This window comes from Macrotis lagotis, chromosome X (assembly GCF_037893015.1).
Source record: "Macrotis lagotis isolate mMagLag1 chromosome X, bilby.v1.9.chrom.fasta, whole genome shotgun sequence".
NCBI lineage: Eukaryota > Metazoa > Chordata > Mammalia > Peramelemorphia > Peramelidae > Macrotis > Macrotis lagotis.
This window is the reverse complement of record NC_133666.1, coordinates 564,834,214-564,857,159: the sequence shown is the minus strand read 5'-3', so window position 1 is coordinate 564,857,159 and position 22,946 is coordinate 564,834,214.

Below are 22,946 nucleotides of genomic sequence, written 5' to 3'. Positions count from 1 at the left end.
CTAATGTTAAAATTGTTTTTGCTTTTATAACAGGGGGGAAATAAAATACTAATTAAATAAGTTTCAAAAAAAGAAAAGAGTGAACAGAATATTCTATTTTAAAATAGTGAAGACAAGAAAAACAAATATTTTATAACTGCTAAGAATAGTTAATTAAAACAGTTGTCCTGTATTTAAAAGCTATAGTTTAGAAAAACAAAAAACTAACCTGTGAGTTTATAAAAAAAAAAAAACAAGGAACAAAGACATTAGCACAAAATTATAAAAAATACAAAGAAATGAAGATCTAAGCAAACTGAAATGAACAGAAGTAATGTTGAAAGACAAAGGCAATAGAATAAATTCCGTGTCTTCTTTGTAAGTGAATCAGCATATTTTTTGAAATAATATATTAAAGTGGGAGGACGTGTAATAGAAATTTTTTGGTGAAAGAAGAAAATCAGTGCTGCACCTCTACCAAGTCCACAGGTGAACATAAAAGGTATGGTGTTTTCTGTAATTTAAACTTACCCCAACAAAAGATGGGGCTAGACTAGAATGTGAGATAGAAAAAAGGAAAACTTGAAACTTGGGGACTGATTGGTTAATCTGACCCTAACAGGGAGGAAGAAACCACATTGGAGTATACTCCCACAGTAGTGCCTCTGATAGAAGGGGATTAGAAGTCTTTTCTTGTTGTTGGTCACTTGTTTCAGCCAGTCCAAATCTTTGTGAACCCACTTGGGGTTTTCTTGGCAGAGATACTGGACTGGTCTGTCTTTTTCTTTTCCATCTCATTTTATAGAAGAGGAAATTGAGGCAAGCAGGGTTAAGTGACTTGATCAAGGTCACATAGCTAGTAAATATCTGAGACCAGATTTTAAATCATGAACATGAATCTTCCTTATTCCAGTCCAGTGTTCTATTCACTATATTACGTAGTTGGTCTATCAGAAATCTATATGTTTAATTAAGGGGAAGTTGGTATATTATGAAGCCACCTTTCCTGAGAACTGAAATGTATGAGAATAGTGGGGGTTATCCAGAACCTTAGTTGAAATTGTAAGGTCTTTGGAATCATGGGGAAAGTATAGAGTATTCATGGTATTTTTTCAATGATGAAGTAATTATTACCATGCAGTTCTATTTCTGTTCAAATTTGCTTATTTCAGACATTGATACTTCTAAGAATTAGACTCTATAGAATATAAAAAATATGATTGAATGAGATTAGAAAAAGCAAGACCATAGAAAGAGGTTGGAAGAAGAAGCTCAAATCTGATAGTTCAAAATATTTAACTCTGAGATGTTCAGAGAAATTTTAGAACTCATTAATCAGAAAATAACATTTCAAAATAAACAGAGAAGAAACAAAATTAATTAAGAATCAATCATGAAGTGGCAGAATATAAAATAAATTCACAATAATAGCATTACTGTATTACAACAATGAAATACTGGAAGTGATTTAAGTAAGTCATGTTCAGAAATGCCTTGTCTGCTTTTGTTTGATCATGCACACTTAGTATGCAGATTCTTGGGGGGATGATAAAAAATTGAGCTTTTAACTCAATAGATCTTTAAACAGAGGTGATTCCCATTCATTTTCTTCATTTCCCTCAGCCACTAGTGTGAATACCTTTTCAGATTCTTGATCAAAGGGTGTAGGTGAAGTTTCTATCTTCCCCCCATCTCAGTGGCATTTAGACTTTAGGTTAAGGGAAAAGAACCAGGTAAAACTTAATTGAACCTAGAGCTCTGGCTGCTTTTTCTCTGTGATTTTATTCCTTAAACATAAATAACCAAACATTGATCTTGAAGATGGACATTTATAAGCTTAAGGGAAACTCCGTGAGCCAAAGTGTGGAGATCCTGGCTCCACTGATCAGAACTTGCCAAGTGATGGGATTTTCTGCATTAGGGAGGATATCACAGACTTGTCTTACTAGAAGACATGGACTTAGAGGGAATTGTTTGGATAGTGCAGAACCGAGGTGAAATTTTTAAATTTCTATTCAACAGTCCTGGATGCTTACTGTTTTTATGATGTTAAGTCTCAACTTCCCAAGAGAGTATGAGTTGTTATTAGTTATTACTTCCAGTTTTGTTTGTTCATTCAGACTTATGGGTTTTGTGTGTGCAAAACATTTTTGCTGTGTATATAAAGTAAATAAATATCTGTCTCATATTTGATACATATTGTACATTAAGAATTTTCCAGGGCAACTAGGTGGCGCAGTGGATAGAGCACCAACCCTGGAGTCAGGAGTACCTGAGTTCAAATCTGGCCTCAGACACTTAATAATTACCTTACTGTGTGGCCTTGGGCAAGTCACTTAACCTCATTGCCTTAGGAAAAAAACACCTAAAAATACAAGAGAATTTTCTTAGTTTTTCCCTTTGGGGTGGCAGGACCCAAATCTAAGTTTTAAATCATTTTGCCTGAGGAACTGGGGGTGGGGTAGGGTGTAAAAGACAAAAAGTATGAAAAAAGGAACTTAACCCTTTTCATAAGAACTCTGTTTTCCCTGTGACTGAACTTAGTCGATCTCTCTCTTTGTCTCTCTCTCTCTCTCTCTCTCTCTCTCTCTCTCTCTGCATATATATATATATATATATATATATACACACACACACACACACACACACACACACACACACACATATATATGTCCAGTAAAAGCCCCTTCAATAGAGAGGAATATATTAAATTATATTAAATTACTCTAACACTCTAGGCTCATTTGTAGTTCTAATTTTAAAAGAATAATAGAAAAGAAAGTCTCATGAAAAAATACAAAAATTTCATATGTTTAGTAGTTAATCTAACAAAACTTACTCCATGCATTTATAGATCCAAGTACAACATGTTCCTTAAAGAAATAAAAAAAAAGCTTAAAATGCCAGAGTCAATACTTATACTGGGTATTACCAGTTTATATGTTGCTGCCTAAATTAATTTATAGATTAATTTTATACCATCATGTTGCAAAAAATATACAAAACCAGACAAAATAACAATAGAATTTAGTTGGAGTAATCAAATATCTAGAATAATAAAGGAAAGAACAGAAAAGTAGGAAAAAATAATATCTCTGTACTACAAACTTTAAAAAGTAATCATTAAAACTGCACCATTTTTATAGTGCAATGGATCTGAAGTCAGCAAGACTCACTTTCTTGAGTTCAAATCTGACCTCAGATTTGAGGTTTGCCTCAGTTTATTCATCTTTTTATAACTTGGAGAAGGAACCAGCAAATCACTTTGTAACTGCCAAGAAAACAATGAATGGGAATCATGAAGAATCAGACACAACTAAAATGACTCAATTACAACAGATAATTAAAAAATCCAAAAGTAGATAAAGCAGACTAAAAAGAAGAATCAGAACCAAATGAATTAAAAGGCCCCATTGATTAATAAACTACAAATCATAAAATACCTAGCAAATAACCATCTATATTGACAGGAATTTCTGGAAACTAAAAAGTTGTCAGATATAGGTTTAGAACTACATCATACAACATGTAACATAGTAGATATAGTGGAGGATATGGAACTTTGAAGATATGAGTCAAATACTAGCTGTGAGACACTGAGCAAGTCTCAGTTTCTCTGGAATTTAGTTTCTACATTTGAAAAATAAGGATGCTGCCTTCAATTATCATTAAAAATCTTTTCCAGACCTAAATCTATGATCCATCTATAACCTGATAATTAAAAATCATACCATAAAAACAATGAAGAAAGTTGGATCAGATATTCAGTTATGACTAGAAATTTAATCTTTTAAAATGCAGATGATTACAAAGAGAAAAGTAATTGAGATTATGTGAAATTAAAAGACCTTTTCACAATATTAATCCAATTAGAATTAAAAAAAAATACATGAGTAGGAACCAAAGATAAATGTTTTAAAAGCAAAAGACATTCCCTAAAAGATAAATGGTTAAAGAATACGAAAAAAAAGTTCTCAGAAAACAAATTGCACACTATTATCAACTATATGAAGGAATTCTCTAAATCAGTAATAAGAGAGATGCAAAACAACTTTCAATTGGCAAAGATAAGAAAATATGTGATGAGTCAGTGAAGGGGAGTACAGAAAGAAGGACACACTAATATACTGTTGATGGAAATATTGATTGGTCATGAAAATCTATTTGGAACTATTTAAAGAAAGTGTTTAGGAAGTCCACACCTTTTGCCTTTCTAAGAATGTACTCCAAGAAAGTAAATGACAAACGGAAAGCCCCATATATCCCCTTTTTAAAAAGTAGCAAAGAACAAATTAGATGCTAATTAATTGGGGAGTGTTTAAACACATTGTTTTATATGAATGCAATTGAATATTATTATGCTGTATGAAAATGAATATAATGAAGGCAGACAAATATATGAATAATTATATTTGAATTGCTGCAGAGTGAAGTAACTAACCTAGTATCTAGAAAATTATAAATGCCTAAGACATCCAAAACAGTTTAAATCAAAGTTTGTGAGATTATAATGATCAATCTTAGTCCCAAAGAAAAGATATGAAAAATAAACTTCTCTTCTGTCCTTTCAAAAGTGAGAGACTTATGGATAGAGAACTACAGATAATGTCAAACTTTCCTGATATCTTGCCTAACACTGTTGAAGTGTCCTATCTTTTTAAAGGAAAATTTGTTGTCATAAGAGATGACTTTCTAGAAGAAATAGAAATTCCCTGTTATATAAAGCAAAACATAGTTAAAAAATTTAATTTGAAACAGATAAAGAGGGATTACCTTTCAAAGATAAATTGCCCTTGATGTTCTCTTGTTTTTGTCTGTGTGTGTGTGTGTGTGTGTGTGTGTGTGTGTGTGTGTGTGTGTGTGTGTGACTGTTATGGGTGTTTCAAGGAGAAGGGCATTATAGAACTCCCAGGTAAAATCCATAAGAACTCAAGGAAAGAAGAAAAAAGTATAGGAAGAATGCATATTATCCAGAGCATGATATGCCATCCGAAGTACAATGAATGCATATATTGATGGATATACTAATAAACTACTGAAGGAACTTTGCATACATATATATATATATATATATACATATATTGTCTATCCAATGTTATATCATACTCAGGCTTCTCTCTTCAGATGTGTGTGTATGTTTATGTATGCATGTATATGTATAAAATGCCCTCAAAAATATATAAATATAGATATATAATGCATGTATACATATTATGTTATTTGATATATGTAATTATTCATAGAAAGTAAGTAAATGTCCATATTCATGCATTTCACATTCTTTTGCTAGGAGAATGCTTCAATGAAGTCAAAAGTAAAAAAATACCATAAATACCATATGTGCTGGCATATGTGTATTTTATGTATGTGTATAATGCCTATATGCATGTTTACATATGCATAGATATGTCTAATTCAAATACACACATACATATATATATGTAAATGTATATATAAACTCACAAATATTCTCAGAAATCTGCTGAATGACTCAAACTTAGTCTTAATGTAAGACCTGTGTGACCTTGGGTATGTCACTTAACCCCATTGCCTTGCAAAAACAAAAAACAAAGACTGACAATGACCTTGTTGACTGTTATGGGAACTTTTTATTTAGTTATGAGTTGAGCCTGATGACCACAGAGGTCTTTCCTAACTCTGAAATTGTGTTATTTTGCTGAGAAATTTCAGCAATCAAAAAAGATTTCTTTCAAATGTGGGCAACTTTGCCAGCCTCTCACCCCTCCCCACAATGCATCTATCTATAAACATTATAATATATTTTATCTCATTAAACATATGTTTCCAGGCAACCCATAAACTATATAGATAATTGAGACAATTATATCACCTAATGGCTTAAAATTTATTACAACAAATTACAAAGGAAAAAGAAAAGAGGTGTAAGTAGGAGTAGGAGGAAGTGGTAGGTAGACGTCAATGATAGTCATTGTGGGCACTGAGAGAGGCCTGAGCTGGGCTTTCTGTTTGACATCCTATGGTACTCATGACCATCTTTGTTATCTTCTATCCCTGCCACAGCTTTGTCCTGTTTAGTTTATCCCTCTTAGATCTGTTCATGACTTGCTTTGACTTTGAACCTCATGCTCCCTCTACTGATGCTTTGACTTTTAACAACGTGCTCCCTCATCAAGTACTATCTTCCCACTTGAGGGCAGGGATTGTCTTCTTTTTCTTCTATTTGTATCCTCATTACCTCAAACAGTTCCCGACATATAAAAGTGCATAATAGATACTTGGTTCCTTTTGTTCCTTCCTACTTTATTCCTCAAAACACAGTATGCCAAATTTGCACCACCTTCTCTGTTTCTATAGAATCACAAACTCTGTCCCTGGTTCTGAGTGGCAACTTCCTTTGAGACTAATTCTTTGAGATAAGAATAACACTCTCATTTGAAGGCTTTAATTGATTTAAGGAAGTGTACAGGAACTTGATTGAGATTGATTGAAAGATCAAGCTGATGTTTACCTAACAAAAGTAATTATAAATAAAAGTTGCTACTATTTTGAATTCTTTAAAGTTGACAAGGCACATTTAAATTATTACATTACAATATCTCTGGGAGGTAGGTGAAATTATTACCCCCATTCATAATGAAGAAACTGAGTCAGACAAGGTAAAGTAACTAGCTAGTAAATTCCTAAGGCTAAATTGGAATTCAGGATCTTCCTTCTTTTCATTGCACCATTAAGTGTAGAGTTCAAAGCTAGCTTTCCTCACTTTTTTCTTCTTTTATTTTTTTTGCTACTCTCAAATTATTTGCTTTAAAGTAAGGTAACAATTTAAATGCCAAAAAGATGCTGATGACTTTTGAAAACAAACTAAAATTTAACACATTGAATGTCCTAAAAGTATATTTCCATCGATCCATCCATCCATCCATCCATCCATCCATCCATCCATCCATCCATCCATCCATTTATTCTTTCACGGGAATAGTGAATTCCCTGAGTTTATTCCAAATATGATCCTATTTTTACATATTTTCCCCCAGGAAAAATCTCAAAAGATATGCTTAAAAGAAAGACATAGATATATATGGAAGTACTTTGATATATTTTATATTATATTTGTTAAGCTTACAGTAATGTAGTAGTAGCAAAATATTAGCAACATCACAGATTATTAAATATTTGAATAAATGTGTACAAATATGTATATTTATTTTTATACAACATAGAATACATATTTTTCATCATCTACTCAAGACCAAAAGATTCCATCCCTTACATCTGCTAGAATAAGACTACATGTATTTTAAAAAAATTAAATTTTAAAATTGTTTGATGTTTTACTTTTCCAAAAACATGTTATGGAAGTTTAATTTAATAATCATCCATATGCCTATGCATAGTTCTAAGTTACAAAATTTTCTTCCATATTCCCTTCCCACTCCCTCTGATCAGTGGCGAACAATCAGATTAATATTGTATGTACACATTTGTGTTAAGCGAATTTATAGGTTAGTCATTTTTGGTATGAGAAATTAGGCTTAAGGGAAAGAAATACATAAGAGATTTTTTAAAAAAGTGAATATAGTGTCAGATTCTGAAGGATTTTTTTGGTTTTGTTTGTTTTGTTTATCTTCCTCTAGATGGGGATAACATTGTTCATAGCCAGTCCAATAGGGTTGTCCTAGCTCTCTGAACTGCTGAGAGGAGCTACATCCATCGAGGTTGAATAAAATATATACATATATATATATATATATATATATATATATATATATATATATATAATTTTTTTATATAATATATGCCTATAAATTAAGGGAAAACTTTGTGGTTAAAGATCATGGCATCTATGTAGGCACTTGACAACAATCTTACAAGGATTTTTTTAAAAAATTAATTTTCATCCAATTCCACAAATGTCATGGATTTGAACACAAAAGTGCAATAGTATCTATTATGATTTAGTACATTGAAAGTATGACTTGGAATCAGTAAAACTTGGATGTGAATACTGTTTCAGATGCTTATTATTTGTATGTCCTTAGTGATTCACTTAACTTGTTTAACCATTGTTTTCTCATCTCTAAAATGGATGTAATATTTGTATTTTTATGCTTATTTATAAACTTATTTTTAAACTTAACTTCAAATGTTGCTCTGAGAAGCACATCCAGTGATACATTGGATAGAGTATATGCCTGGAATCATAAAGACCTGAGTTAAAAGCAGACCTTATAAACACATTAGCTGTGTGACCTGGAGCAAATCACTTAATCTTGGGTTACCTCAGTTTCTTTATCTGTAGAATGAGGTTAATAATAATACCCACCTACCAAGGTGATGAGGATGAAACAAGATATTTATAAAGTATTTTCCAAACTTTAAAAAAATCTTATAATTATTATATTTTAAGTTAATTATATGTTGGATATTATATTATGCCTAATTACATTATTAATTATGCAAGGTACCTTATAGAACTTATATTGCTATATACATGCTTTTATCACTTCCACCACTACTGCTAACACCCTCATCATCATCACCATTATTATCATCATCATTATTATGGTTGTTGTAATTCTTAATCTTGACAATCATAGAGAGATATTTACCTTATTCTATTGAAAAACATTTCTTGTATTTAGAGCTGTTTAGGATCCTGTAAGCAGCAGGATAGGATTTTCTACAAAGCTTCCCACATACTTTCTCATGGTCTAAAGGATATAAAATGATTTTTTTTCACATAGCATGCAGGGAAAATTGGTCTCATTCCTTTATAGTCACACCTAGTCTCTTTTCAGGCTAATAAAAATGCCTTGTTAAGATTCTATGCTCTAAATGGAATTTCAAAACAAGTTCTTAATGTTGGTTTTTGTTACTTTCCATGGGAATTGGTTCATTTCAAAGAAAGGATGGTTTAGGGACCTACATTGTTGAAAACTCAGGAACAGGGAAGGTCTAAGTCTTCTCATTTTGGACTTCACTTACTACTTCCCAACCCACTCTCATTCCACAGGAGATTGTTTCACTGAGTTCTGCCACATGGGGCCTCTGGAATAAGAACTAAAAAACTGTCTTCCTCTCTTCTGTGGATATCTTCCATCAGAGGTTCACAAAAATTTAAAATTGGCCAAGGCCTTAACAGGCATAATTTCCTCCTCTTTGCTACCAAGGATTACTCCTCACTTAAAAACCCCTCTTATATTCCACAGTCTATTTTTAAATGTCCTAAGTGACAGAACTTGCCTTGTTTCCCCTGAGATTATGATATGAGTTCCCATGATGAAGATGCTTTCCCTGAAACTTGCCCTAAATTTCCATTTCCATAAATTGATTTCTTTACTTCTAATTAAATTCATCCCCTGCCCATTCATGTTTATACTTGAAAAATATTTGTAGGCTATTATTGTGTCTTGAGTCACAACTTTGCAAAACTTTCATATTTAATGCTCTTAATTTTTCTTATGAGTCAATCCCTCCATTCTAATAATGAAGTTTGTTGCTGTTCCCTAGCCTCCATCTGGTTCTAGTTGCAAAGTTCTTCCTCACTGATATGTTCTACACCAAGTACCTTATTAGTTAAAATTTAATGAATTGAGAAGGAGATGTGCCTTAGCTTTTGTCAACTTCACTGGTTATTTTAGATATCATTTTGTTTCACATATTAGATTCAATTCATCAAATCCTTGAAGTAGTATGTTTAAATTTCAAACTTTCAAGTTTCTTTCTATGCAAACCAAACCTTTTTCAGTTCTTCTAGCTCTCTATGCCTCTCTGTCATCATCTGTTTCCATCTCTGTCCGCCGTATCTGTCACAATCTCTCTCTCTCTCTCTCTCTCTCTCTCTCACTTTGGTCTCTCCTCACCTCTCCCTCTCTTGTGAGAATAAAAGTTTATTTTCCATTCAGATCACTCCTATATCTTTATTTTAAAAAAATTACAGAAATCTATTTTCCTCCTTCTCATATCTACCACATTGTAAGGAACAGCTTTCCCATATATAATATGTATTTTAAGTCAGATAAATTTCCCCAATGGTTGTACACAAATATGTCTGTATATATGTATATAATTTATGTGTGTAATTTTAATTCAAGATCCAACCCCTTTCTGTAAATAATAATTTCATCATCCGTTTTCTGAATCATGAATGGTCATGGTTTTTATAGCTTTCAAAGTTGTTTATTTTTGGTCTTGTTATTGTACAGTGTTATTTGTTCTGCTCATTTTATTCATCAGTTTATAAAAGTGCTCAAAATTTTTCATTTATAATGTCATTATATTAACCAGTCTTCTAGTTTACTTACTCCACTCTTCCTCAGTTCGCAAATGTCTTTCCATGTCTTTTCAAGATCATCTATTTCCTTAATTCTTAGAAGAAAATAACACTCCATGACATTTATACTTCCATTTAGTCTCAGAGGAAAAAAGTCTTTCAATTTATTTAAAAAGGTATTTTCAAAGCAGTACATTTCAGAAACCCTAAAGTGTTATGGGTAAAAGTCAATGATGAAAATAGTTACTGCTCTCAAGATTATATTCTTCAAGGAAGACATCATTCCTACAGATAGATAAGGATAAAGCATGTTTTAATTTTTTTCTAAGTGCTAGGGATACAAAAACAAGAAAACAAGACAGTGCCTTATTTTAATGAGTTTACATTCTAATAAGGAAAGACAAAACATAGGGAGAACTAGAAGGGGAGGTGCCACAGATAAAAGGAGGGGGTGGGATATGCATGGGAGGATAAAGGAGGGGAATTTATGTGAAGGAGAAAGAGGTTGTATATTGAGAAGGAAGGGGAGGATGAGAAGGAAGGGGAGCATGGCTGGGTCTTCTCTTGATAAAGAGGTTCCAGGTAGAGAATAACTAATCATTTCGTTGAGTTCAGGATATTTATTCCTAAGGTTCAAGATACTTATTCCCAACAGCAGGTATAAAGATGGAGCAGGATGAAGGGTGAACAAGAAATGGAAAGGGAGAGACAATTTAGATCAGTTTACATGGATAAGCAATGATAATGTATGCTCAATACTCAAAATTGTATGTTTTAAACAATTTGGTTGTTTTTGCCAATTTTATTGATTTCAGACCATCCATATCTGCCCATGTCATGTGTCTTTTCAATCGAAATCTCAGGGATGCTAGTGGAGTATGTGAAATTCATGTTACATAATTTAAAAAAATCCCCAATGGATGAATTATCAAAGCATATGAACAAATGGTTAAAAGAAGAACTGCAATATATTAACAACTAAATGAAACAATGCTCCACAAATTAGAATGACCTTGAGGTTTTACCTCATATCCTGAACATTTGCAAAGATGACTAAAAATTCAGTGTTGAAAGGCTATTGAAAAACTCTGATTCACTGTCTGTGGAGCTTTGATTTGGTATAATTGTTTTGGAAAATAATTTGGAATTATGCAAACTGACTTTATTCAAATTAACTAAATTAATTATGCAAATTGACTAAAATACCCATATTCTTTGACTCAGAGATTCTAATTCTAAGTTTCTATTTCATTCTATTAATTCTATTAATTAGAAGAAAGTCCCCAAGTACACCAAAATATTTATAGCAGCACTTTCTGTGCCATAGCAAGGAATTATAAACAAAGTAGATGGCCATTGATTGGAGAGTGGCTAAAGAAAATGTAGTACATGAATGTAATGGAACATTACTGTGCTATAAGAAACAATGAATATTATCAATAGAGACCCATATGGATACTTCAATGAACTATGCAATATGATTGATTCAGCATCAGGAAAATACTTACACAATGACTATTACCCTGTAAATGGAAAAAAATCTCTCCCATAAAAATTAAAAATGAATGTTGCAAATTTTAAAGAATAAATGTGGTTTGCTGTCAGATCTATGGAAAGGGAAGCAGTTTATGACTAAGGAAGAGATGGAGAACATCACTAAAAACAAACTATATGATTTCAATTGCGTTAAATTAAAAAGCTTTTGCACAGATAAAAACCACTGTAACCAAGATCAAAAGAAATGTAGTAAACTGGGAAACAATCTTTACAACTAATGTATCTGACAAAGGACTCATTTCTAAAATATAAGAGAACTGAGGCATATTTAAAAAAAAAACCCCAAGCCATTCCCCAATTGACAAATGGTCAAAGGATATGCAGAGGCAATTTACAAATGAGGAGATCAAAGCAATCCATAGTCATATGAAAAAATCTCTAAATCATTACTTATTATAGAAATGCAAATTAAAGCTTCTCTGAGGTACCACCTCACACCTCTCAGACTGGTCAATATGACCAAAAAGGATAACAATCATGGTTGGAAGGGTTGTGTAAAATCTGGGACACTATTACATTGTTGGTGGAGCTATGAACTCATCCAACTTTCTGGAGAGAAATTTGGAACTATACCCAAAGAGCAACAAAAATGTGCATACCCTTTGATCCAGCAGCACCACTACTAGGTCTATACCCTGAAGAGATGATGAAAAAGGGTAAAAACATCACTTGTACAAAAATATTCATAGCAGCCCTGTTTGTGGGTGATGGTCAACCTTGATGGACTTGCTAATTCCATCAGTGCAACAATCAGGGACAATTTAGGGCTGTCTGTATGGAGAATACCATCTGTATCCAGATAAAGAACCATGGAGTTTGAACAAAGTCCAAGGACTATTTCCTTTAATTTAGGAAAAAAACCCGATATCTTATTGTCTGATCTTGTTATCTCTTATACTCTATGTTTCTTCCTTAAATATATTATTTCTCTCTCATCACACTCAATTTGGATCAATGTATACCATGGAAACAATGTAAAGACTGACAAATTGCTCTCTGTGGGGAGTGGAGGGAGGGAAGTAAGATTAGGGAAAAATTGTAAAACTCAAAATAAATAAAATATTTAATAAAAAAGTCATTAAAAACTTTAAAATTGCAAGACAATAAAGTCACTAGTACAAAAATAAAAAAAATAAATGTGGTTTGAAAGAAGAGAATTCAGAGGAAATTCTCAAACTTTGTAGAAACAGAAAAGTCCATAGGTGTTGCACATTATGTTTTCACATTTTAAAATATATTGATCCTTTATACTGATTTTTATTCTTTTCCTTTATTTTTAATCTATAAAAAAAATTCCCTATAGAGAAAAACCTATGATGACAAAATCAGAAGCTATCAAAGAAAATTTATTTTAAAAAATACAAATGATCTTTGTTGGGGGAGGGAAATTGGCAATTGTTAGGATTGGAAAAAATACCATTTAGCAGATTACATGTGAGCAAAATTTTGATAAGAATTATGAATTCTAGGAGGGAAAGCCTTTGAGGCATGAGGGAGATCCTGTACAAAAGCATGGCCTCTCTTTACCAAGATGGTTTCATTAATGCCCTTAATCCCACGCCTTATAATCCTAGGCCTTGTTCCAGCAATGATTCTCTCTTTTTCTTTCATACATCTTAAGTTTCTCCCTCTTCACTGGCCCAATTCAAGCTGCCTATAAATAAATAACCATTCTGATTCTGAAAACAAAAGTCAAAAAATTTCTTTTCTTCATAACTCCAAACACTACATTTTCAAGCTATCTGATTATCTCTTTTTTCCCGAGCTTTATCAACTTCTAGAGGAAATATATTCTCGTTGTCTCCTCTTCTTCATTATTCACTTATTCCTTATCCCATTGTATTCTAGCTTCTACCCTTCATCATTGTTTTAAAATTATTCTTTCCCATGTCAGTCTCTTAGAGCCAAAGTCAAAGAATTTTTTCTTTTTTGTTCTCATCTTCCATGACCAAATGGTTCCTTAACAGCACTGGATATGTTTAGCTATTCTCATCTCCTGGTATACTTTTCTCTATGGACATTCATTGTTGTCTTTATAACTTTCTGATTACTCATTCTCATTCTCTAGTGTTAAATCCTTGTTGTGGGCCATGATTCTGATGGGATTGGAGAACTAGGAAATAACCCCCCATGCTCTGACAACACTAGTTGGGAATGTTGTGGACAAGGAAGTTGTGGTCCCATCCAATTCTGAAATTCAGTAATTCTATTACATCTCAGTGATCTGAGATAAATCATTTCATCTCTCTAGGCTGAAGTTTTTCAAAAAAGTTCAAAAGCTGGATCTGCTAAACTTTAAAATTCCTTCTTACTATGATCTTGAAATGACACCAAATTCCTACTATTTTTCAAGATCCAGTTGAGATTTCACATCCTTCAGGAAAGTGTCTCTGATTATCCCTTAACAAAGTGGTTTCTATCACTTCAAACTTCTTCCAGGACTTTGTCTGCACCTCTTCTTTGCACTTAGCACTTTCATGTCAATTATCTATGTTTACATGCCTTTGTCCCCATTAGAATGTAAGTGCCTTGAGAGCTAAATCAATGCCATATTTATCTTTGTATCTACAGTACTAACATAGCATTATGCATATAGCAGATACATAATAAATCCTGAATCAAAATAAATTGAATTTCAATGAAGCCAATGTTCTACTTTTAATTTTATAGTTGTTTTATACTAGACTTTGTTATGCTTTGCAGAAAATTCTACTGAATAGAAGTTAATTAACATTGGTTATTTTAATTATATTATTAAAGTCGATGGATTTTTTTCAGATCAATGAAACTATAGAGATGCAGCATGTAGTAGTGGATCAGTAGCTAACTTTAGAACCAGTTCAAGTCATATCTATTCTATACACTGACAGTATGACCTTAGCCAAGTTATTAAATCTCTCAGAGTTCTTAGCAACTCTTTCAATTGCAGTGAAGGTACTGATCTGCATCGATGGAATATAATCACAGGTTAAATCTCCATCTTTTCCCTAAGAAATTCCTAAGCAGAGTTGACTTTAATGTTTGTAGGAATTTTTTCATTTATTATAACAATGAATAAGAATTCCATTTCTCATCCCATCTCCCCCAACTGACCTACTCTTCACAGAATGCTCTCCATTATACACAATATTTGTTAACTTTCACTATACCTCATGTCAAAGGGACTGATTGCCTATTATATGCAGATCCGATCGGGATAAAAGGAAAAGAAAAAATATATAATCCAATAGTTAAGGCAACCCTGGAATCAGACCTGAGTTCATATATTGCCACAGACACTAGCTCTGTGACCTGGACAAGTCACAACTTCAATTGCCTCAAAAAGAAAAGAAAAGAAAAAGAAAAACATATTTCCTGTCTTTAAATGGCTTGTTGCCTACTGGGGGAAGAAGACTATTAAATACACATAAACATATATATATGCATATTTCTTTTTATGATATTCAATGCATCTATTAAGGCCATAGCATAGGGCTGGCACTGTTTCTCAAAGGAAACATGAAATATGTAAGTTTAGAGTAATCACCCTGTATATGGACTATTTATTCCCTAACCTACGGTAGAGATTTCTGATCATCACAAATAAATTGTAATTTGTCTCATACGTAATTATATCATTTTGGTCTTCCCTGTTTTTCAGGAACCTTACATGCTGCTATTAGAGGGTTAGGGTCTAATACATCATTTTGGTGATGTGCAGAACTTCAAGATAAGGAAACAATCTTTACTAATGTAGGTCAGTCAGTAAATGACATTTATTAAACAATTACCAGGAATAGGCAAAGAGATGGAATAATGGATAGCAGTCAGCCCCGAACTCAGGAGGACCTGGGATCAAATCTGGCCCCAGAAATTTAGTAGCTGTGTGAACCCAGGAAAGTCAATTAATCCTATTTGCCTTAGTTCTTCATTTGTAAAATGAGCCAGAGAAGAAAATGGCAAACCACTCTATTATCTTACCAAGAAAAGATCCAAAGAAGTCATAAAGAATTGGACATGACTCAAAATGACTCAACAATGAACCAGGAAGCTCTGGGGGTGGGGGGTGGGGAGGGGTACAAAAGAAACTAAAAGACAGTTTCTTGTTTTAGGGAATTACTATTTCATTGAGGAAGACAACGCAAAAACAGTCATGTACAAACAGGTTATATACAGAATAAATTAGAAATAAATAAATTATGATATCAGAGTTGCCTATAGCAATGAGAGGTTAATTGAATTGTATGAGATTACACAGCAAGTATATATCAGAGGTGGATTTTGAATCCTGGTTGTCCTACTTCTAAGACCTGTTCTATCCAATATGTCAAGTTACCCCTGGAAATGAGAAGCATGGGGTGGCTATGTAAATTCAAAGTGAATTAAAGTAAATGAAGATTAATTAGGGTAGTGGTAAATAATAACAATTTCAAGGAGGAGATCAGGAAAGGCTTTGTGTAGGCAGTGACACCTGAGTTGTGCTTGGAAAGAAGCTAGAGGTTCCAAGATCTCTCTCCTCTCTCTCTCTTCTCTCTCTCTCTCTCTCTCTCTCTCTCTCTCTCTCTCTCTCTCTCTCTCTCTCTCTCTCTCTCTCTCTCTCTCTCCATCTGTCTCTCTCTGTACATCTCTGTCTATCATCTCTCTATGTATCTATCTATATGTATTTATGTATTTATCATTTAATTATCTTTGAACTTTGTATATGTATACACACACACTCATCTTTGGACAACTATCCACATTTATCTATGTACATATTTATCAATCTATTTAATAGATATGTCTATATGTCTATGCAGAAAGATATACATACCTAAAATATAGATATATATTTTTGTGTGTATACACATGCATAGTATAAATTTTTGTGAGTTCCCCAAGTCCTATGGAAGTCTGAGAAAAAAAACTAGAACATGCTGAACAAAAGATTAAAATTAGTTGAAGCACTTTCTATTGAATTTAAGAGAGAGGAGGAGTGACAGAATTGCCCCCCCCATCATCTCATAGACTCACAATATACGTGCATAGGTATATGCATATGCATATGCACGTGTGCCCATTCATCCACACTTATATATGTACACATAATTATTCATGTATATTTACATATACATAACATGTGTATTTGAGACAAAAATGATAAAAGCCATGAAAGAACTACAAAGAAAATGCTATGAAGATTGAGTTTGCCCAGAAGATATGAACAAAGATTTTTGTGTTTACAGCCAGAATAAGAAGTTTGAGCAAAAAGACTAATCTTAACAAAACATTTCTCTACTTGCAAGATTTTAGTCATCCTCCTGGTTTTGCAGGAGGTCCTGGGCTTCTGGACTACATTTATTAATTAAATTAAGCAGCACATATTCTTGAAATCAGACATTTTTTTGCAAAGGAGAGAAATCAAAACAGTTATAAATACTTACAATCACCTTTGCTTCTTAGAAGTTGGCTATTTCTCTAAAGGAGGGTAATCTTTGCCAATGAATTTTGATTTTTGGCTCTATCCAGGAGAGAAGTTGCTTTTCTATTAACAAATATTTTCCCAGTGTTGTCCTAACAGATTTTAACTATATCTTGATCACATGCCAGAGCAAGTATTCTATAAGGAAACTCTTATCTTAAAAAGAGCTTTTATGTGAAGTATGAAAGGACCCAGTGTTCCATTCAAGGATTACTCTTGCCCTCTTCTTGTCTTCCCCAAGAACTTCAAACTAAGCATCTATAACCACAGATACTTCCTTTTCTCAGATAAGGAAATTTAGAAGTCATGAAGATTGTTTGGATAGTCATTAATCTATAATTGGAGGACAGATACTAAATCCCAAAAGAGAAAGTAGTATAGTTACAAGTAAATATGTGATCATTTTTTATTGGTCGTACAGATTTCTCTGGCATTGATGGTGTGGGAGGGACAGAGTAGAGAAACACAAAACCCGATCATTTTAAGCTGTATAGCAATTTTGTTATTGATTTTTCCCTTTCTATTTCCTTGTATCATAATTATATATTATTTAGGAGGTTATTTCTCCTAACTACCTGTATTACATTAAATAAAGGAAAAAATGTGTTTTTTTTTACCATTTCCTTTGACCACTGACAATATGGGAGAGAAAACAAATGACTCCATTCCTTTCCACAGAAAAATGCCATTCATAATTCTACTTGACCCTTATAGCACAAGAGGCATCCTATGCTCAATATAGCACTGACTAAAGGACAGTGAGTCCTGATGTCAGTGATAAGTATTTCTTTCTATTCTTAAGTAAAATATAGTTGAGATTAAGAACCCATTTCTAGTATTGTTGATGAATAATCCCCAAGCAGTATTCTGACCATCTTGCAAATTTAAAGAGATAGGATGATCACATTACCAAAGGCTACCCTATATTTCTATTGTGGAAGAAAAAAATTAAAACTTGGTATATTACAATAGTTCATTTATCAGGTGAAGAACACTGCTTGCATGACTTGATTAAGTTCTAAAACCTCATTCATGAATACTATTAAAAGACAACACCATGAAAATTAATAACTTCAAGACAGAAATGCACTATCTTTTCATGATTAGAAAATAGTATATAAATCACAGTTATTAAAAAGTGAGAGTCTGCTTTAGCATTTACTATACTTGCAATTTGGTGAACTAGATGGCACAGTGGTTTAAAGCACTGGACCTGGTGTCAAGAAAACCTGAGTTCATATCCTAACTCAGACATTTGAATACTTTTATGATTCTGGATGAGTCATTTAACTACTGTCTTCCTCAGTGTCCAAATTTGTAAATTGGTGATAAGAATAGCACCTGCCTCATGAGGATCAATTAACAGTGGTCTGCTAATCTTAAAGTACTATCTAAATTGAAGCTATTGTTACTATTTTTGAGGTAAGTGTTGAATTGTTGAATGAACAGCAGCATCTGGAAAAGAACACAAACATTAGAAGAGATATTACGGATATTTTAATAATTATTTCTTTACTAATCCTCTCAATTAACTTAAGATTTTATATCCACTGAATATTGCTTTTTAAAATGTGGGACATATACTGACTTGAAACCTTTTCTGTCTCCACAGAAGCATAATTAGGAGCTACATTAACAGCACGACCAAGACTTTCACAGTTCATAAAACTCAATGTGGTGAAACAGAACTGGTTCATTATTTATGAGGCAATCAAGCTTTGTTGCTCTCTACTAACATAGAGAAAGAAGGCAATTTACTTTTCTTGGATTGTCTACCATATTTGGAATGCTTTCCCACCTTACCTCCACTTTTTGCAATCCTCCACTTGTTTGTGCCTACTTTTTTACATTGTACCCCCCAAATATCTGTATATATCCCTTGAAGAAAAAAAAATACATAGTTTCCTTTTGTCTTTGTATCCCCATCACTTAATGTTGTGTCTAGTTGGTGCTTGATAAAATCATTTTGAATTAATGGATAGGCTTTGACTTAACTGTTTTCAAAATTAGGCCTAAAACAAAGGCAAATACTATCAACCCTGGGATTCTAGTCAATCAATAATCAGGCATTTATTAATTATGAGCCAGGCTAAGAGCTAAGGATATAATTATATACAATTATATACAATTAAAAAGAATAAAATAACCCATCTTTTTGAAAAACTTGCATTCTTAATAAATAAGATACATCACAATAAGATATAACATGATCCCAATGCTTATCATTTACTTACTCCCAGAGAGCTGTGATTTCATCAAGATTCATAAACCAATACTCTTTTGTCCTATAAGATTCTTATGGCTTCATTAATTAACAGTTGTGGATTGTCCAAGTTTTGAATTGATTATTCTCATTATTAGGGCCCTATGGAGACCTCCTGGTTACAAAATTTGCTTTGGTGCCACTCACATTTTCTGAAACTATCACTATTTTTCACTGTCTTCATCTGTGTTGAATACACATTTATCACTTAACCAAAGGAAGTTAAACATGGCAAATACTCAGGAATGTTTTCACACAGATTGTCATGAAAACAAAACAAAAATAAGCTAGAATTTTGAGGCATAATTCAATTCATTTCAGGCCTATGGCCTAATTTTTATTGGGCACACCCTGAATTATTTTAGATTATGTGTAGGACTGAGTCAGAGTTTATTTTAATAGTTGACGAGTCATTCTCTTTTGCTTAGTTCTCTAAGAACTTTCAACTATTTGAATGCATACTTTTCACCCTGCAGATTAAACATGTTAGTCTGGAATTGGTGTGTATTTCTAATCTAGATGCAATAGGGACTAGTGACTAGCAAACATTTGGGGTTCCTTCTCACTTCTATGCTCTTTGCTGTTAGATTGTTAGAATAGTTTTATAAGATCAAATTCTAGAGCTGAAAGGGGAATGTGAAATAATATGATCTATCATAAGATGAAAATAGGAATGTAAAGTGAGAAAAAGTGGGTTAAAAAAAGAGGAGGGGTCTTCATACTAAAGATAAAGAAACTTATGTCTTAAGAGGTAAAATAATTTGTCACAAAGGTAGTGAGAGAGTTGAGACATGGATCCAGAATCTCTGACTCAAGAGACAGTGTTTTTTTTTTTCCTCTTTGCAATAATGAGTGCCAGGATTCTGCTACTGAAGCGCTGTTGAGTGAGTGTCCTGGCAATGGAGAATGGTCATACTGGCAAAGGAGAGAGAATTTATCTGAGGAAATTCACTGGGGTCTTTTCTGCCTGTTTAGCTAGCTGGAAACAGCCCATAATTCTGCAGTTATTACTTCTTTCAAAATAAGCTCAGAAATGTTTGCTCTTATATAGTAACTTAGGATAGCTATTGGGTTATTCCATTATTCTGGCTAACTTCAACTATAACTAATACTGTAATGATGTCTCAGAAATACCAGTTATTAGTCAGGACATGTGTTTCAAGTGTGAAATGCATGTCTCCTGATGTCATATGGCTTAATTCCAAAATATCAATAAAATAATTGTTCTTTATATTTTTAAAGGCTAAAGGTATTAAAATGTATTTGATAGCAAAGGTTTTCATTATTAAATACATGCCATTTTGTTTCCTCATGTTGTCAATATTGTTTGTAGCAATTAAAGCATTTATGTGTTACATAAAGAAAATAAAAATTTTGAATTAAATTATGAAAGTTCAAACTAACCTCATTCTTCTCATCTATCCCCCTCCTCACCTTTTTAAAATCATTCCTTTACATCCCTATTGTCATTTTTGATAGAATTTTGAAATATATATATTAAATCATACCATTAGGTGTCATTAAAATGAATCTACCTAACAAATATGTAAAGAGACTTGTCTTTAGAACTACTAGAGAAAAGGTAATTAGTTGTTCACTTAATATTTGAACACACAAAGGAGCCGTGATTTGTTAATATAATGTATACTTAGAATCAGAATTCTCTGCACTAATACAGATTGTAGTCCACTTGACTTAACAAATCCTAGAAGTTACCTGTGATACATAGAAGTCAAATTATGTACCAAGAATCACATAGCTAATACATATGTACTCATGCAGTGGAATTTTAGGACCTGGGTTTCAGATTTGAAGCCTAACCTAACACTTTATCCACTATTCCATTCTAGTTCATTCAGTTAATAATGAAAATAAAAGTATATATTATTTATTTGTGTATACATGATGTAGCTTCATTAGAATGAAAGCTTCTTGAGGTCAGGAATGATTTCATTTTTTCTTTGCTAAATTACATTTACTTATCAATTTTCATCAAGTTTTTTATGTTTGCTAATGACTATATATATATGTGTGTGTCTATATATTATCACATACACAAAATACACATATACATATATAATACACATTATACATATATGTATAAACAATCAATATGCTATACATAGAGATTAATACTTGTATAAATATATATGTGCATATGCATATATATGAATAAACTCTTCACAACAAAGGTACATGTTTTCAGTCTTACTTCAAGTAACTGATACTAGATATCCATGAACTGGGGTATGGTACTTACTCCCTGCTATCTAGTCAGACCTACAGTTCAGTCTGACTTTAGTCATTGGGAATCTGCTTATGAAAGGGGATTAAAGATCTTCATTCTCACATTATTTCAATCACTAAGGCCCTAGGATGATTTTATTTGTAGCATAGTATATGGCTCATATGTAGGATTTCTCCTGAAAGGGATAATAAACCATTGCTTAGTGTACAATAGAAATCAGGGATGGGACCATCAATCCATTTCAACACATGAAATAAATTTTAAAAATCAAAGATTCACAGCCTGCATTAGAGGGGATAACAAAGTAGAATTCAGTAACAACTTATAATTACTATTAGATATAATGATTAAATAGTCTGCACTATCCTAACAAATCCCAATGCATTTCTGTTGGCAAAATGGCCAGGTTGTTTGTCATTCTTCCTAAGACTGTTGAGTAGTTATCAGTGCATACCACAATCACCCACAATCGACTTTAAAGGTCATTTCCAAGCAACCAACAATCCTGACCCATTACAAGATGGGTGCTTGTTTACCTAAAGTCAAGCAGAGAATGAATATCAAAGAGTTAGTCCATATTTGGTCTGTTTTACGTAGAGAAGATATATACTTCAAATGGCCATATGCTCAGTTACTTTGAGGCCAGAGTTGGGGCTAAGGCAAACTACTGTTTACCTCACTCCCTCTATGAAGACATTCTAAAATTGGACTGACATCACTGGAAGTCTAAAGGAAAAAGATAGGTTAAGAGGATGCTTATTCCTTCTATATCTTCTAAATCATTAGATCTTCCAGTTTTACAGCCAATAATTTCAAAGCACAAGCTCTTTAAATGAATCATAATCAGAACAAGTTGCAAAAGTTCCTCTGTGATCAATAGGAATTGCAAAAGGCAACTCTGAGCATACTCCTTGGGAGATCCCTCAAGGCTGACTGTAACTTGCTATGCAAATGATATTTTTCTCCATTTTCTTTCAGAAGACAAAAGATTCAGAGAGTTTAAGGGTCTTGCTTAAAGTCACAAGATGGTGCTTGTCCTCTATTCTTGAAAAAGACGATGACATCAGAGGGGGTGAGACTATGCTGAGTGCTTGATTTGGATTTGAGTGAGTGGCTGCAGTGCTAAGTCACCAGCCTCACTTTCTCCACCAGAGTCATCTGGGTCCAGTGGCCAGATATGAATCATGATGACTGGAGATGGCCC